Source organism: Equus asinus, chromosome 2, assembly GCF_041296235.1.
Source record: "Equus asinus isolate D_3611 breed Donkey chromosome 2, EquAss-T2T_v2, whole genome shotgun sequence".
Taxonomy (NCBI): domain Eukaryota; kingdom Metazoa; phylum Chordata; class Mammalia; order Perissodactyla; family Equidae; genus Equus; species Equus asinus.
Window position 1 is genome coordinate 139,653,783 of NC_091791.1, and position 19,050 is coordinate 139,672,832.

At 37.3% G+C, this 19,050-nt stretch overlaps 1 protein-coding gene across 14 annotated transcripts in view; it reads right to left on the reverse strand.

Moving 5' to 3' along the window:
- RNF111 (ring finger protein 111) overlaps window positions 1-18,824 on the reverse strand; it is an 84,921-nt gene extending 66,097 nt beyond the window's left edge. For 8 of the 14 annotated variants that reach the window (XM_070500757.1, XM_070500741.1, XM_070500737.1 and 5 more), the window contains exon 1: window positions 18,661-18,800. The gene's annotated coding sequence lies outside the window, so the exon portion shown is untranslated. Of the gene's footprint in view, window positions 1-17,503; window positions 17,551-18,114; window positions 18,390-18,453 lie in introns of those variants that run through there. The other 6 variants (XM_070500762.1, XM_070500755.1, XM_070500732.1 and 3 more) reach the window with 3 other exon arrangements.
- Window positions 18,825-19,050: the final 226 nt, after the last annotated feature.

Below are 19,050 nucleotides of genomic sequence, written 5' to 3' on the forward strand. Positions count from 1 at the left end.
ATTCCAAATGATTTATGTAGATACATCCCTTCCAGGAGGTGGAGCTTAACAACTTGTCCCTCTTTAGTGACTTGCTTCCAAAGAAAAGACTAAGGGTGAAAGAAGAGTAACTTCACAGTGGAGAACCCTGGCAAACACTACCTTGGCTGGGTGATCAAGGTTAATATTATCAATCATAAGTCATGTTGCTAATAAGGGAACTTCACCTCTGTGGTATTCTTCCCCAAAACTCACAACTCCCACTTAAAACAATGAGAAAAACATTAGGCAAACTCAAATTGGGGGTTCTACAAAATACCTGACAAACACACCTCTAAACCATTAAGGTGATGAAAACAAGGAAAGACTGAGAAACTGTTGAGACCAGAGGAGATTAAAAAATATCTGTAGTTAATAGCAATGTAGCAATGTTGGTTTCTTAGTTGTGACAGATGTACAATAGATAAGATATTAACAACAGGGGAACTGGGTGAGGGGTATATGGGAAGTCCGTGTACCATCTTTGCAACTTTTCTGTAAATGTAAAACTATTATAAAATAAAAGCTTTATTTAAAAAAAAAAAAGGGAAGGGGGCTCTAGGGTATTATTTGCAAATTTCCCCCAATCCCTAGGAAAGGGAGGAGACAAATGAGCGACAATGGAGCTTACCCTGATCACCATCCCCTCACTATCGCCAATAATATCTTCAAAAATCTTACAGTGGACCCTTAAGGGAAGGCAGGAGTGGGAATCTAAAGCTGGGATTACTATGGGAAAAGAAAGGGCCTAAAACCATCTGGTTGCTCCACCGGGATAACAAGGCATCTATCTGTATGCACTGGGAAATTATGTGTAATTTATGAAATTTATATAGAGAATTTATTGAATGGTGTCACCTTTCCAAATTACCACCAAGAATTTGGCAAATAAACATGTTTTACTTGGGTTGAAATGTTCAGCAATCATGCATTAAAAGCCAATATGTACACAAAGCATACATGTGCCCAAGAGAGTGTGACTGTGTGTGTGTTTTACCAATTTTTTGTGACATAAAGAGTAAAGGAAAAAACCTATTATTAAATGAGAACAGCTAGGTAATACTTCAAAGCACTAAGGGCTACAGGGTCTTAATTATTAAATGCTACAATTACCTAAGTGGGAATTAAGACAAAACACCAAAATTAAACCACTTGTGCTTATACAAGCTGGGAAATCTTTGGTCCCAACTTTGACAACCTTGGTTTAGTGTTGGACCTTAAGAAATCACCTTCAGGGGGCCGGCCCCGTGACTGAGTGGTTGAGTTTGTGAGCTCCGCTTCGGCAGCCCAGGGTTTTGCTGGTTCGGATCCTGGGCGTGGATATGGCGCTGCTCATCAGGCCACACTGAGGGAGCGTTCCACAGAGCACAACCAGAAACACTCACAACTAAAATATACAACTATGTACTGGGGGCAGGGGTGGCTTTGGGGAGAAGAAGAAGAAAAAAAAAAAAAAAGGAAATCACCTTCACCTGGAACATATGCTAAATCAAAGTATCCAAGTGTTATGGACTGAACTGTGTCATATGGTGAAATCCTAACCCCAAATATCTCAGAATGTGACTACATATAGGGCCTTTAAAAAGGTAATTACGGTTAAATGAGGTCATATTGGTGGGCCCTAATCCCATCCCACTGGCGTCCCTTATAAAAAGAGGAAATCTGGACACACACACAGACACAGAGAAAAGACCATGTGAGGATACAGCAGGAAGGCGGCCATCTGCAAACCAAGGAGACAGGCCTCAGGAGAAACCAAACCTGCACACATCTTATTCTTGGATTTCTAGTCACCAAAACTGTGAGAAAATAGCTTTTTGCTGTTTAAGCCAGCCAGTCTGTGGTATTTTGCTATGGTAGCTCTAGCAAACTAATACATGTGCAATAAACATTTCCTGAGTATCTTAAATGTGCTAGACTGTCCCAAATATTGTACATACAAAGGTGAACATGGCAAAGATCTGTCCTTAACAAGTTACAATCTAGAAGTTAGGGGACATATCGGTAGGTAATTGAAATACAGTAAGTGTTACGATAGAGGCACGCACAAAAACAAATTTAGAGTACAACCTAATTTGATTCTGAAAAGGAGTGTACCAGGGAAGCTTTTCCAAGAAGGATAAAAGGAGGTCTGCCCCATGGCCTAGTGGTTAAAGTTCCGCATGCTCTGCTTCGGCAGTCCAGGTTCGCAGGTTTGGATCCCAGGCATGGACCTACTCCACTCACCAGCCATGCTGTGGCAGTGTCCTACATACAAAAAAACAGAGGAAGACTGGTGCAGATGTTAGCTCAGGGCTAATCTTCCTCAAGCAAAAAAGAGGAGAACTGGCAGCAGAAGTTAGCTCTGGGCGAATCTTCCTTGGCAAAAAAAAAAAAAAAAAAAAAGGAAAAAGAGTGAAATGACTAAAAAATGAGACCTGATTACCCTATTTTCCATGATAGAGGTTCTCTGAACTACATATTTAATGATGAAGTACATCTACAAATATATAAAGCCAATTATCTGAAAGACTGAAAGATAACATATGATCTTCTGAGAGACAATATATAATTTTCAAACATACCATTACACTTCAAACAACTATTTGTTAGAATTCTTATTAGGAAGAAAAGGGGAAAAGACTAGACAAAGGTCTACAGAATTACAAAATTTCCCCCAGAATTTGTTTCAGCTTAATAATAGAGGGAGAAATCTACTTTACAAGAACTAAAACCCTATCTTCTCTCTTAATCCTCAACATTAACACTAACCTCCCGACCTCTCTCAGGCAGCACAGTGCCAACTTCATTACCCTTCAGGACAAAGAGAAGAATTATAAGCTATAATACACTTGAAAGTTAAAACAGAATAAAGATCAATCCTAAAACTTGTCTAGAAATGCATAAATGATCAGTAACATAAAACAAGCTGTATAATTAAAAATTAGCCTACAATAGGCATTCCAAAATCTGTTTTTAGCCATGATTTCATGTGAAGGCATAAATGGAATGTTCACCATATTCTCAAATGACACAAAGCTGAAAAGGAATAACATATAAACTGAATGACAAAATCAGGACCTGAAAATAAAACCTTAGAATGATTAGGAAAATCACTTAAAAATAAACACTTTTTAATATAAAGTACTACAACTAAATTTACCTTATATACAGATAAAGACATAGGGGAGGAATTTTTAAAACTATTTTTCACTGAATAATTTGCCCAAAGTCAGTAACTGGGTAATATTCAGAGACGTTCACTCACCAATGCTCCAAGTTCTAATTTTGGTCTATAAAAAGGGAGCATATGATATAACCATCTTTTTCCAGACTCAAATATCAAAAATTTCTGGTCTGAATTTATATCACGTTTTAAAGACTTTTTAATAAATCACCACCATCTGGTCACTTTTGTAAAAGCAGAATGGAATAAAAAAGAGTTCTACTAGCATCTCCCCTCATAAATCAAGGATTATTCTCTAGCTATAACCCTAAAATCTGAAGAAATCCCCCCAAACTAATAAAATGGAAAAGTAAAATGTATGACAATAATCATACAAAGCACAGAAGGGGAACAAATAGATGTAGATTGTTCCAAGTTTCTTACATTATACATGAAATAGTCTATTATTCCTTGAAGGCAGACTGTAAAAAGTTAAAGATGCATAGTGTAAACCCTTTATTTTATAAAAAAGTAAAACAAGTATAGCCAATAAGCCAACAGTGGAAGTAAACTGTAACACGACAAAACAAAACAAAACCTAAAAAAACTCAAGCCTAAAGGGGGCAGGAGAAGAAAAGAAAAGGAACAGAGAACAGATGGGACAAATAAAATACAAAAAGTAAGATGAGAGATTAAAACTCAACCATATCGTAACAGGGTGCTGCTGGCAAAAGGATAAACTGGAGAGTCCAGAAATAGACTCATACATATCATCAAATGCTTTCAATAAGAGTGCCAAGATAAGAGGGAAGGAATAGTATTTTCAACAAATGGTGGTGGAACTAGTGAAGCATGTGCAAAGAAAATCTCAATCCCTACCTCACACTGGACACAAATTAAGTCAAAATGGATCACAGACTTAAATCTAAAAGCTAAAACCATTAAGCTTCTAAAAGAAACATAGCAGAAAATTTATGTGATCACACCATTGGCAAAGATTTTGTAGAACACAAAAAACATTTTTTAAAAATTCATAAAACTTTATCAAAATGAAAACCTTCTGTTCTTCAGAGATACCATTAAGAAAACAAAAAGGCAAGCTAGCAAGCTAAACACAAAGAAAATTACATGTATATATATGTAGTGTATATGTATATATAAACACACACACACATAACTTGAATCCAGAATATATGTAAAACTCTTAGACCTTAATAAGCCAACCCCCATCCACCCCAGCCCAAAAATAGGCAAACTATTTGCGCGTGTGTGTGTGTGTGTGTGTGTGTGAGGAAGATTGGCCCTAACATCTGTTGCCAATCTTCCTCTTTTTGCTTGAGGAAGATTATCACTGAGCTAACATCTGTGCCAATCTTCCTCTATCCTATGTGGGATGCTGCCACAGCATGGCTTGACCAGCAGCGCTAAGTCCACACCCGGGATCCGAACCTGCAAACCCCAGGCCCCCGATGCAGAGCACGCGAACTTAACCACTACACGACCAGGCTGTCCCAGAAAAACAATTTTTAACATTTCTCAAAACATATACAAATGGCCAGTAAGTACACAAAGAAATGCTCACTACCTTTAGTCATTAGGGAAATGCAAATTAAAACCACAATGAGCTACAACTGCAAACCCAATAAAAGGCTAAAAGTAAAAAGACCAAAACCACCAAATGTTAACAAGGATGTGGCACAACTGGAACTCTACACACAACTCTTTGGCAGCTTCTAATAAAATTATACATACATCTAACCTGTGATTCAGTAATTCCATGCCTAGGTTTGAAAACATAGGTATACGAAAAGATTTGCATGTTAATATTCACAGTGTTACTCATAATAACCAAAAATTGAAGGAACACAAATCTCCAACAAGTGAATGGACAAAAAAGTTACGATATATAGATACAATGGGATACCAAACAGCAACAACGACAAAATAGGAACTACTGATACACATAACACTATAGATGAATCTCAAAAACATCCTGCTGAGGAAAAGAAATCAGATACGTAGTATCTATATGATTCCATTTATAAGAAGTTCTAGAACAGGGAAACCTAATCTAAGGTGGAAAAAAATCAAAACAGTGGCGGTATTCTACAAAGGATAGGGGAAAGGACTGAACAGGAAGTGCATGAGGGAGCTTTCTGAGGTGATGGTAATGTTCTTTTTCTCCATAAGAAATAGGGTTACACAAATGTATACATTTGGGAAAACAATAAATAGTACACAAGATTTGTGCATTTCACTATATGTAAATTTTACTTTAAAAATAGAAAACTGTAAACAAATACTCAACTCTAGTTAATGATATGGAAGCTGAATTTGTTCAGGGGTAAAATGAACTAATGCCTGCAACCTACTTTAAAATGAAAACAAACAAACAACTCACCAAGATGCTTTAGAGGAACCACGAATAGATGGATAGGTGATAAAGCAAAAATAGTAAAATATTAATTGTAGAATTTAGGTGATGGGGAGATGCGTGTTCAACGTACAATTCTTTCAACCTATATATGTTTGAAATTTTCACAACAAAAGGCTTGAGGGAAAAGATTTGATGAGCAAAAGAAGTCAGACACAAAGTATATTACTATATGATATTATTTATATGAAGTTCTAGAACAAACAAAACTAATCCATAACGTCAAAAATCAGATCAGTGGGGGCTGGCCCCGTGGCCGAATGGTTAAGTTCACGCACTCCGTTGCAGGCGGCCCAGTGTTTCGTTGGTTCGAATCCTGGGCGCGGACATGGCACTGCTCATCAAACCACGCTGAGGCAGCGTCCCACATGCCACAACTAGAAGGACCCACAATGAAGAATATACAACTATGTACTGGTGGGCTTTGGGGAGAAAAAGGAAAAAATAAAATCTTTAAAAAAAAAAAAAATCAGATCAGTGGTTGCCTGAGGCAGGCGATGGGGGTGAGAGCTGGCAAAATAGCAGGAAAGAACTTTCCAGGGTGAGAGAATGTTTTACGTCCTGATTGGGGTGCTGGTTACATGGACATATACGTTCACCACAACTCATTGAACTGGACAGTAAAATGTGTGTCTTATATTGTATATAAATTATTCCTCAATTAAATTGATATTTTAAATAAGTTTACTATAGAAAATCTGGAATAGACAGAAAAAGCAGAGAGAAATTAAGTCCCCCTTCCCTAATTACACCATCCAAATAAAATATCACCATCCTTCCTTCTCTTTTGACAAAGGCCATGCCCTTTGGAGGTAAAAACACTCACTGTTTTCCTTAAAGGCAATACAGAAATACGGGTTATGCCCCTGAAACCTGGAATTCCTTTCTCACGTGACTCAAAATCTACTGACTTAAATCCCTTCAGCCCCACCACTACTGCAAGTCTTTAGCAAGTTATTAACCCTTCTGTGCCTAAATTTCCTCATCTGAAAAACGGAAATATCTACCTCAAAGAGTTGTTATCAAAATAATGTATGCACATGCTGGCTTTTATTATTGTTTTTAAAGTTGAAGAGTTAAGCAGCTTTTAGAAATCATCCTGGCAAAAAAGTCCACAAGCTTTCCCCCTGAACTCTTCCTTTTTTATTTTTTGCAGGCCTTCAATTCTCTAGTACACCCACCCCCAGGTACTCTATCTTATTCAAGTGAACCTCAAATTCCTCTTGAAGATCAGACCAAAACCCTGACTTTTTATAGCCATGAAGCAAAGGTTGGGGTAACAAAATAAATAAAAATAAAATGGAAAACCAGATTAGGAAATATGGCAGCTGCCCTGAGAATATAAGATCTAATGTGGTGAGCAAAACTGCCCAAGGAAACAATTTCTCCTTGAATGAAGTCCAACAAGTTTATTTAGATAAAAGTTGTTTTGCTCTACCTAAGTGATTCAGGTCAAAATATGTAACCTGGAGGATATTAATTAAAGAATGAGAACAAGAGTCACAAGAGAAAAACCAGGAAGAGGCACTGACATTTTAATGACTGCAGGTAAAGGCATGTGAAAATTGGATCAGGGAGAACACCTCTGGATAAAAAGCACACCCAAAATGTGAATTCAACTATATAAAGACAAGAAAAAAATCATTTAAACTATGTAGATTATGTTTGCCATTCTACTCAATGATTATATGCCCAGAATGAACACAAAAAGATAAAATTTTACTATCCTCTAGTTGGTCGCACTTCCCATGTGCCTCTCAGGATACGAGCATCTCATTGTGCTGTCAGATTCTAATGTTTAAAGCATTTATTTTTCCCACAACATGGACCATAAACACAGCTTACTACTTCATCTGGTGTTTAACAATGAAACGTGATTTGTTCCAATACTGAAGGAAAAACAGTCTGTGTTGGACTTTGAGAGACTGTGTCTGCATCTTCTATTTTATGGACAACTTTAGGGATTTCCAAGATTATTCTGACAAATGACATTTCTGTCTTCCTTGGATCTGTGTATTCGCACAGCAAAGTGAAAATCCTTGTGGCAAAAAACAAAAATAGCAAGCTGTTAAACAATTCTAGGATACTGGTTTGGGGAAACCAAGGATTTATTATCCTGTATGCTCATGTCAGCCACTTTATTCAAAAAGCTTTTTTAATTTTTTTTGCTATCAGTCACTACTCAAAGTGATAATTAAGAAGATAATTAAGATGCTACTCTGACCCAAAGAATTTCATATTCTAGATCAATATAGTAATCCTAACCCTAATGGGGAATCCCATACATGTAAGTCTAGCCTACACACATTTACTAATATACTTTTTGGGCAATCTTCAGAATTTTGATTTCAGTACACATAAACTGTGAGTTCTTCCTTTTAGGGATAATTAGAAAAAGAGGCAACTGAGGCTTAGTAAAGATGATGAGAGAGAAAAGAAAAAGTATTTTAAATTGAAGTTTTTTCAAGATAAAGGAAAATAACTAAAAAGTAAGTAGAGGCCTTAGAACTGCTATCAGTGAAGGAAAATATTCATTCATACTGGAAAAAAATGGATAAACCCAAGAGTCTAGGAAGAGAGTTTCAGAAAGATCAACTCAGCTATGGCAAACAGGATAAGTACAAGTTAGGTTATTCAAACTTTTTCCATCCCAAGCATCTGGGATCAGACCAGGATCTGGAAATGCCACTCAGGTAATAGAAATTAATTTTACAGTAGTTCATTAATATTTCAGAAGATACAGTATCACTGATAATACATTAGCTACCATTTATTCACTTATTGTTTTCATTCAATAAATATTTATTGAGAGTCTTTTATAAGCTGGGCACTGTTCTAGGTACTGGGATCAGTCATGAACAGGATAGAGAAAGTCTTTGCTCTTATGGAAGTTACATACAAATGAGGACAAACAAGACACAGATAGACAATTGAGATCATTTTAGAGAGAAATATGTGCTATTGAGGAAACACAACAAATGGTAAATGTTGACCATCAGTGGGATCCTCGCTAAGAAGCTAAAGACCTGACTCATGAGAAGGAACCAGCCACCAGTCAGCCAAGCCACACAGTTCTGGAGGAAGAGCATTCCCAGCAGAGGAAACAGTAAGGAAAGATCATGTGGCAGGAACAGGCCTAACAGATGCAAAGAACAGAAATAAGAGGAGTGGGAGGAAAGGGAGAGAGCACACAACGGGATCAGAGGCAGTCAAGGACTAGGTCAGGTAAGACCTGCAAGGAACTGGGTGCCATGTTTTTATTTCATCTTATCCTCACTAAAAACTATTATCTCCAGGGAACTGAGCATTACAGAAGCTAAGTGAAGTGCCTAAGGTCTGACACAAATATCTGGATCTTAATTCTTATATAAATTACTGGTTTTGGTCTCTCTCTTTTTTTAAACTAAATGTATAGTTATGAGGGCTTTTACATGATCACTCACAACTTCAGTTCCCACGACTTTATTTTTACATAAGATTATTATGTTACTCAACCACACTTTCTTCTATTTACCACAGAGATTTTCAGAACTTAGCCTCCACAGTGAGAGAATGCTAAGGTTCTAGTAAACTGTAATAACTGCTGCAAGATAAGGACCAAATACTATGGGAAAACAGAAAGGAGAGCTATTGATTCAGGAGGAGAAATCTCACAGAAGTTTACAAGCTGGTCCTTAAAAGTAGGATTTCCGCAAGTGGAGAACAAGGACAAGAGCCTATCAGAGGAATGGCAGGCAGGAAGATGGTTACAAAAATAAAATAGCCAGTTGCATCCAGTACTATATGTAGTTCTTTAAAGAAATGTGATTTCATAGAAAATACAATTAGGGGCGCAGCCCCGCAGCCAAGTGGTTAAGTTCACGCGCTCTGCTTCGGCGGCCCAGGGTTTCACTGGTTCGAATCCTGGGCACGGACATGGCACTGCTCATCAAGCCATGCTGATGTGGCATCCCCCAGGCCACAACTAGGACCCACAACTAAAAATACACAACTATGTACTGGGGGGCTTTTGGAGAAAAAGGAAAAATAAAATCTTAAAAAAAAAGAAAAAGAAAATACAACCAAATTCAAGACAAATCACATTCCATAGATGTTCTGTAATAAAAATCTTCTATCACATGATTTTCTTCACTTAATATGACTACTTTGTATTAAAGAACAGTAAAGTGAACCTATTCACTGCATACATGAAAAGTGTACTCATTCACATATTTAAATATGATTTTACCACTAAGAGTTGGGAAGAGCGCCTAGTTCCATATCAATAATGTAACTTGCTCCTGGTAAAATTCTCATAATTATCAAAAGTAGAAGTTCTCATTTTGTCTAAACATGGTGAATTATACACATATCTTTATCTTGAATTCCCTTCCAATCTCCACCAAAGTGACTGTAAAAGAAAATTTTATAAAAGCCACCAAAAACAAAAAAAGGGAATAGCAAATAAGAGATAACAACAAAATCCTATCATCTGAATGATAGCAACTACAGAAAGAGAACAAAGGATAAAACAACTAAGAAGTTATCAAAGCTAATACAAGAATATTTCCTAAAACTGAAGAGCATAAGCCCTTGCTACCTTTGTCCTCAGAGACTACCATTCTCCTCATCCACTCCACTCCAGCCACAACAGCTTCCTGGTTATTCCTGGAGCAGGCCAAGCATGCTATTGCTATTCAATCTGCCTGGAGTGCTTGTCCCCCAAATGTCCATAAGGCTCTCTCACTCACTTCCTTTAGGTCTGTGCTCAAATGTTTCCTTATCTTTGAGACCATCCCTGACCACCTTATATTTAAAAAGCTAACCCCACCCCCATCTTCTTTTTCCAGCTCAGTTATTTCCATAATCTTCATCTGTAAAATTTGTTTTCCCACAAGAGCCGATTTTTTCTTTTCCTCATTATGAAAACCCAAAGCTTAGAACACATAGTTGGCATTCAATAAATATATGCTGAATTGTTATTCAAAATAATCTAAAATTGTGACAAAAATATATCGGGAGAAAGAGTGAAGGGAGAAGAAAGGACTCATTTTTCCACAAGCAGTCAAAAGATAATGCCTAAAACTGGTTCGTCCTCCAGTTGACACAGCAGTTCTCAAACTTTCTGATTTCTGAACCCCTTTACACCCTGAAAAATAACTGAAAAAGTTTTTATTATATGGGTTATAGATATCGATACAATATTAGAAAATAAAGTTGATAAATGCTTATTTATAAACAGCAACAGTAAAACCATTACATGCTAATATAAGTAATGTTTATGAATATATTTTCCAAAAAAATTGAGAAGAGTGGCACTGTTATACATTTTTGCATATCTTTTTAATGTCTGCCTTAACAGAAGAAACCTGGATTCTTATATCTGTTTCTGTATTCAATCTAATAAGAAAATCCAGCTTCATATGAATATGTAGTTCAAAAAGGGAGGAGTATTTTTTAATAACCTTTTCAGATAAGTGTGGATATTATCCTCTGAAACTATACCAAAACTTAAGTGTAATTTTATAAAGGTAAGTTGCAATGTGGAATCTAAACCCCTATCAGTGAAACTTTTCATACCATTTCATTAAAATCACATTCTTCTTTCTTGCACTTCAGTGATCTTTCACCTACAACATGATTTTGTAATATCAGGCATAGGTCATTTGAAAAAAGTTGGTCCACTGAGTTACATACATCTTCCAAACACTGATATATTTCATTATACAATAACAACAAAAAAAACACAAACCACATTTGTTACTATCAACATCAATTTCATCAGAAAAGTCCTAAGAAGCTGCCAAGCTCACAGTGGCAGATACATTTTCCAAAATTCTACTTTTTTGCTTGAAAGCCTGAATTTTATCTTGGCAATAAATTCTGTCAGTTGTTTTGCCTGAAGTGACAGGCTCACTTCATTTATTTTTGAGAAAGTATGTACAAATACCCAAGTTTAAATAACTATAGTTCACTCTTTCAAGTAAAAATAGTGTTCCATGAAAAAAGCAACTAAATAAAGTTTGCTAGTTCATCTCACAACTCAATTACACAAGTATTTTTCTTCTAGACAAGCACCATATTCTGCTATGCAGCAGAAGCACCTTGTAACATTCTTCCCATTTTGTGACATGAAATACTAAAAAGACATGTACTCAAGGGTCAAGATAAATAAAATTAACAAGTTTTATTGCTTCATAAAGGACATTCTTAAATGAAACTGGGGTTTGTTTTTTTTTTTGGTTTTGTTTTTTACTGTAAATGTATAGTGATGAAGAACATAATGATTATTAGTACAGTTTTTGCCACTGTCTTGCTATGCACTGCAGGACCAGCAGTTTGCACCACAGTGCAAATGTCAACATAGTTAAGTAGCAAAGAATTTAGTATTATTATGAAATAGTTTCAACCTAGCAGACTTTCTCAAACTCTTGAAGACCCCCTCAAGAGTCTACAGACCACACTTTGAGAATGCTGCTCTAGAGAGATATATAAAACATATCCTCTTCCTCTTAAGGAGCCATTTCTTTAGGGAAAAGTATTGGGTAGCATGAAGAGAGGGATGGCAAGGAGACTTATTTTTCCCTGTACACCCTTTGTAGCTTGTGAATTTGGTACCATCTGTATTACTTTTATCTTAAAAAATAATCTTTTAAAAAACAAAAAATGCAAACTGACATCAAAAGTGGCTAAGTATATGGCTAAGTAGACATATAAGCACACTATTTAGAAATATAAAGGTAAATACCAGAAAATAATTTTTAAGAGCTGAAAGTGCTTCCACTTAGGAAGTGAAACTAGGGGATAAAGAGGGGTGGCATAGAGAACTGCTGTCTTTCATTGTAAGCCTTTTGGAACTGACTTTTAAAATCATATAGATACTAATTGGTTTAAAAATAAAAATCATTCAAAATATTTCCTAGAAAAACACTTATAAGTTAGGTTTAAAAGATAAACAAATAAAGCAAATACCCAGGAACGGGGAGAAAACGGCTGTGAAATATACCAAGATGTAACAGTAACTGCCTGGAATAATGTCTCTGAGTTTTCACTCATATATGAAATATTCTGTATTATAATTTTAAAATTTCACTTAAAAAGCTAGCTAAAAAGCAACAATTTCCTTCAGACTAGAATATCTGATGACTTAGTTAAAAACAATTAAGTACGTAAAAATCCCTAAAATCCTAAGTTGTTTTTGAGTTTAAACCTTACATACAGACATACAAAGTAACACAAAGTAAAATAACTTTTTATTTTTTCTTCTATTTTGTTTGGACATAATTAAGATCAAATCAGAACTTACCTAAAAAAGAAAACAAGAATAAAATAGCTCTTTTATGGTAAATGTAATAAATTGCTAAATCTTATGTAATTATTTCATAATCAAAATCTTCACAGAAATATAAACCCACTACCAAAATCTAATTTAAATTTAGTTTCTCAGAGGATGTCCTGATCCAGGAAAGAAGAGATTATTTCTATATATAAATAGACAACTCAAAAGCAAATTGGACTCCCAACTAAAAGGAACCAGGGCTCTTTGGGGAATGACTGATTCCAGGACTGAGAAAGGAAAGATACAAGATGAGCTTGGAACACCTTGTTGTGCCAGAAAGGAAGGAAATACTCAAAAAAAAAATTATGAAGACACAGAAGCCAGGGTGGAGAGGCTCCCACTGGACAAATCTGGGACAATCTGAGCATCAAAATAAATAAAGGCAGTAATGGATTATAACCTATTGAATAAAAAAGGGAGTACATAAGTCCATATTGATAATAGATGGAAGGATGCTTCTTCCTTACAACAGAATGCCTATTGATAAAGTGGAAGACTCAGAAAATAACCATTTCGCAATCATTAAAGTAAAAATCAATACAGGCAAGAATCATCAATGGATGCTAAATCCAGGAGAGGAACTTGATGAGGATTCAGAATATTTATTTAGAAGCAGGATATCTGCATTACCTCAAAGTTATCCCTACAGATTGCTTAGTAGGTACAAGGGAAAAATAATAACTATATTGTGAAGAAACCAGACAACACCATGACCAGGTAATTAAAAATTAACATCACCAATGAAGGGCAGACCAATGACACCTGCTTCCTTCCATATCATACTCTAAGGAGGATATAAAATCCCTGGCTAGGGATGCATAACCTGAATCTAATTATGAGAAAACATCAGACAAATCCAAATTGAGGAATATTCCATAAAATATATAGCTTGTATTCTTCAAAAATGTCAATGTATTAAAACAGAGAGGCTAGGGCCGGCCTAGTGTCACAGTGGTTAAGTTCACACATTCTGCTTCGGCAGCCTGGGGTTCACCAGTTTGGAACCCAGGTGTGGACATGGCATTGGTTGGCAAGCCATGCTGTGGTAGGCGTCCCACATATCAATAGAGGAAGATGGGCATGGATGTTATCTCAGGGCCAGTCTTCCTCAGCAAAAAGACAAGGATTGGCAGCCAATCTTAGCTCAGGGCTAATCTTCCTCAAAAAAAAAAAAAAAAAAAACAGAGAGGCTAAGGCACTGGTTCCAGATTAAAGGAGACTAAGGAGATATGACAACTAAATGCAATTTGCAATCCTGGACTGTATGCTATGGGAAAAAAATGCTATAAAGGTACAAATATTATTGGAATGAACTGACAAAGCTGGAATAGGGGCTATAGATCAGATAAAGATATACTATTATCAATGTTAAATTTTTCTGAATTTAGTAACTGTACTGTAATAATGCAAGAGAATACAATAAAAGTGAATCTTTAGAGACAAATGGGCATAATACATGCAATTTACTCTCAAGTGATTCAGAAAAGAGAGAATGAGAAAGCAAATGTGACAAAATGTTAACAACTGGTAAATCTGAGTAAAGGGTATTTAAGAGTTCTCAGTACTATTTTTTTAATTTTTCTGTAAGTTTGAAACTACTTAAAAAATTAAAATAAAGGCAAATTGGGATGTCAAAAGGTGGTGAAAACAAGTGATTTATTCACATATGAATAAGGGAAATGACTACAACAGTGACACAGACTGGCACATAGACCCACAGTGAACTTCTTAAATTTTCAATTCTCTAGAAAAAGAAAAATATTTTTTAAGTAACCATATAAACAGTAAAATGCTGATCCTGTATACCCTCAGGGAAACATAGAAATCTATGATTTCATGTAACACAGCCCGCACTGAGGGACTCTCCCTTCCTCCAGCAAACCATAAGCTCCTCATAGGCAGGCCTTCAGGTCCTGCTCTTTGTCGTTACTTAAGCACTGACACAGTGCCTGAAATACAGAACTCACATTTGTTGAATAAATGCTGAATGTTTAGAAAGAGGAACAAAATACTGCATTTTATCAAAATTGGGAGGAAGAGGGAGAAAGGGAGAAGACATCTAAATACAGAATAATTTTTTTAAAATATGAACATTTTCAAACCTCACAAAAGCAGACCACAATATTATTAATACCCACATACCTACTACCCCAACCCAACAACTATGAAGATTATGCCACACTTGCTTCATCTAACTCATCACCACCCCCCTTTTTTTCGCTCTGAAGTATTTTTAAACAAATACCAGACATCTTATTTCTCTTCCTCATTCTTCAGTCTCTGTCTCTGAAAAATACGGGTATTTTCTTACATAAACATAAAGCCATTATCATCCCTAACAAAATTACTGATAATTCCTTGATATCACCTAATACCCATCCACATTCAAATTTCCTCCAAAGTGTTTCAAATATGACTTCCCACAATTGGTTTGAGTCAGGATTTAAACAAGGTCAACATGTTACATTTGGTTACTACACATAAAATGTGTTTAACCTTTATTTTTACACTGTTTATCAGCAATCACAAAAAAGTCTAACAAACTAAACAATTAATTTACACTTGTAGATTCTCCAGAATCAAACCCAATCTAATCTAAGACATTTGTTGTTCCCTTTGTCCGTAGCACTCTTCCTCCATATCCTTACTCCGGCTGATTCTTTCTAGTTATTGATCACAAGCCATGTTTTACCTCTGCAAAGAGGCTCACCCTAACCACTCAACCCATAATAGGGCCCCACTTCCATTCATTCTCCATTACATGGTGCTATTTTCTTCATGGCACTGACCACTACCTAAAACTATTCTGTTTATTATCTGTTTCCCCAGTAAAATGTCCACTCCGTGCAGGCAGAGTGCGTTCTTCACTGAAGACTGAGAACAAGACATTCAATAAATACTTACTGAGTGACTAAATAATAATGCAGTACCTCTATTTAAAATGTAAGCTCCACTTAGTATTTGTTTTAAACATTTATAGCTCACTCCTCATGTAACGATACAAATCGACTACCTGTAGAAACCTGGGCCAGCTGGTACTAAGAATCTGTGGGATGAAGGAAAGAAAGAACAGAGATGTAAGGTATCAAATGCCTTTACTGAACAATGATTAGTTTTCTGAAAGAAAAATTATTCAGGATGATTTAAAGAGCATTACCAGGAGTAAAACAAAAGTTTCATTTTTTTAGGATCATATGAGAGCTATTAAATCATGAGTAATATCTACAATGGGGCAGCAGTAGTATCTGGAACAACAAACATGGAGTCATCATAGTTTTCTTCCCTAATATATACATATCATGAAGGAATTTATACTCTCAGTATAACATTTCCTTCTGGGGATCGGATCATGATGAATACAACACTGAATACCAAAAACACCTAACTCAAAATACAAACCATTACATTTGAGACCTAGAGAAAACTAGAGTTATCTATCCCACACTTCTCATTTAACAGTTGAGAGAGATCTGAAGCCCAGGATGGTTATCAATAAAGTCAAAGATCTAATGAACAGCAAGCGATGCTAGATCTAAAATCCAGGTCTCCTGTCTCTAGTCCTATACTGTCTCGTAAGATAATGTCACATAGAATGTTAATGTCAAGTTACAATACACTTTAATTACGATCATTTTGAGTAGTCACTTTTTTTTTTTCACCTATTGAAGTTCTAGCCCACAGAGGGAAAAGTCAAAACAGGGCCAAATATAATTATGCTCTAAGTAAAACACATTACAGAATCCCTCTTTGACAAAATAATAAAAGAAATGTATAAAAAAATCTAATTGGCTTGATTCAATAGTTTTTATTCCACATTTTAAATTAAGTAAAAATAACTATTTAAGAAAATTTGCCGACTATTCCTTTGCTTTGGATGTGTAAATTGCTGTTCTCTTAAACATTAGTGTAGCTATTTTTCAATTATCTGTAGAAATAGAGTATCAAAGTGAAATTTGTCAAGCTGTAACCTCCACTATAATGCCTTTTTCACTAAAATGAAATTCTGATTATATCTTTCTTCAAAAACCAACTCTAGTGAAAGAACTAACATGCAAGTGACCAAAAGACACCAAACAAAAGGGGAAAAGTGACAGAAGAATCCACACAGATACAGCATCCCTGAGAGAGCAGGAGAGACTCAACTCTTCCTAGTTTTTCCTACAATATTGTTTAGACCAATTCATAAACACCCTCACCAGTTTTGAGAATACTACTCTGAATGCTGGGCAGCAAACAGACGAGAAAGATGTCATTTGTCCAAGGTTAAGAGGCAAGAGATGGACAAAAGCAAAATAATTCAAGACCAAAAAAGCACAAAACAATTTAAGATTATTTTCAGAGTAATGGGGCTTCTCTCATCCTATCTATTTTGTCTCACAAACACAACCAAAGACTACTGTATATGAAAAACAACATGGTTTATATTGATATGAAAATTTTTACTAAAAAACAAGGTGTAGATCCTCACCCTAATAAGGCTAGTAAAATCAGTATTATAGAACTCCTATGTAATACTGAAATCACATTCTAACATTTGAAAGCAATGACACACACAAAAAAACAACAAAAAAGGGAAAAGAAATGGAACCTTAGCTTATCTTTTCCACAGTCTGTTCTTTTTGGTTGAAGAGGTCCCTAAAACAAGAAAATTAAACATAAAATATCAAATGAAGTAAAGTTAGGATTAAGTCGGGTTCAAAAGCTGTAAGAACTATAAAACGAAGTCCATGTCAGCTGGCATCTCACCACTCCAGAGTTCTAAATTCATACTGCACATAAATCAAGAAACAGGAAAGCATACAATACAATGGAGTCACCCCACGCTACAAACATGAACAAACTAAATGAATACTCTACACTTCCTGGTATTTTTTTAAACGTTAAAAACTTAGATTTGGGTTAAGAAGTATCTGTACAGATCTACAACAACCTATTTAAGAACTACTGTGACAAACCTCTATTTCTGCAGTATAGAACAGACATTTCCACTACCGCATTATCACTGACTCTGATAAATCACCTACGGATAATAGAAATATCAAGCTCCTCTGAATGACCCAACAAGCCAACCCTATAGCAAATCTGACGCGCCTGTTATTTCTGCCGCTCCGCGGACTACGCTTCCTTGAGCCCAGACGAAGGCAACTCCCTACCCGGGGGAGCTGACCCAGCGCCCCCCAACACCCCGGGGCGCGTTACCTTCAGCACTCCATTGTCAAATCGCACTCCCACGCCTCAGTCCTCAGCCCCCATCCTAAGACTCTCGGCAGAGTCGAAAAGGGGAAAGAAATCCCCGCACCCACACTCCCCTACTGTGGGGTGTGGGTGTGTCTGTAGAGAAACGCTTCGCTCAAACACAATTAAGCCTTCCGCGGAGACCCAGACCCTAAGTCACCGCGGGGCCAGCACTAACCGGCGGGTCGCGGACCCTAGCCTTCCGCGGCCGCAGCCCTTCCTCTTTCTCCCCTCCGGGCCGGCCCCTCCCCCGTTGCGCGCACGCGCGGCCTCCAATCGATCCCCTCCCCCCTGGCCCCTCACCTTAATCATTAGCCACCCTCTTCCCAGGGTCCCGGAACCACTGGCCCGGGAAGGAAGACAGGAGATACAAGGGGGGGACGAGGATGCGTCGAGGGCCAGTGATCGGCGCCTCAGATCTCGGCCTAATAGGCCCCTATAGTCAAGAGCAGCGTCTGTCACCGCCACCAAAACTGTACGAGCGGCAGCGCCTGGTTCGGCCCAGCTCACCCGGCTTAGGTTCAGAATGCCTAATTTGGCCCCACAGGAACTCCTTCCCCGACGCTGCGGGCGTTTCTATGCTGCGCAGACCGAACACCTCGCCACCGTCGCCGCCACTGCCGCTGCTCTCCTGCCGCCGCCGGCGCTGCCGCCGCCTAACCAATCCCTCTTCTACCGAGCGAGCACGACACTCGGGCCTTTACGACAGTCCGGAAAGCGAGAGCGCAGCAGCCTTCACGCCTCCATTAACATCGGTTTGTTTCTGCGCTTGCTCAGATTCTGGTTTCTCCCTGTCCCGCCCCCTGTTCGCCGGCCCTCCCCTTTTGTACTCGCTTTATCGGTCGCCCGGCGGAGCCGAATGGTGTCATAAAGCTCGCTATTTTATTTGCGTTGGTGGTT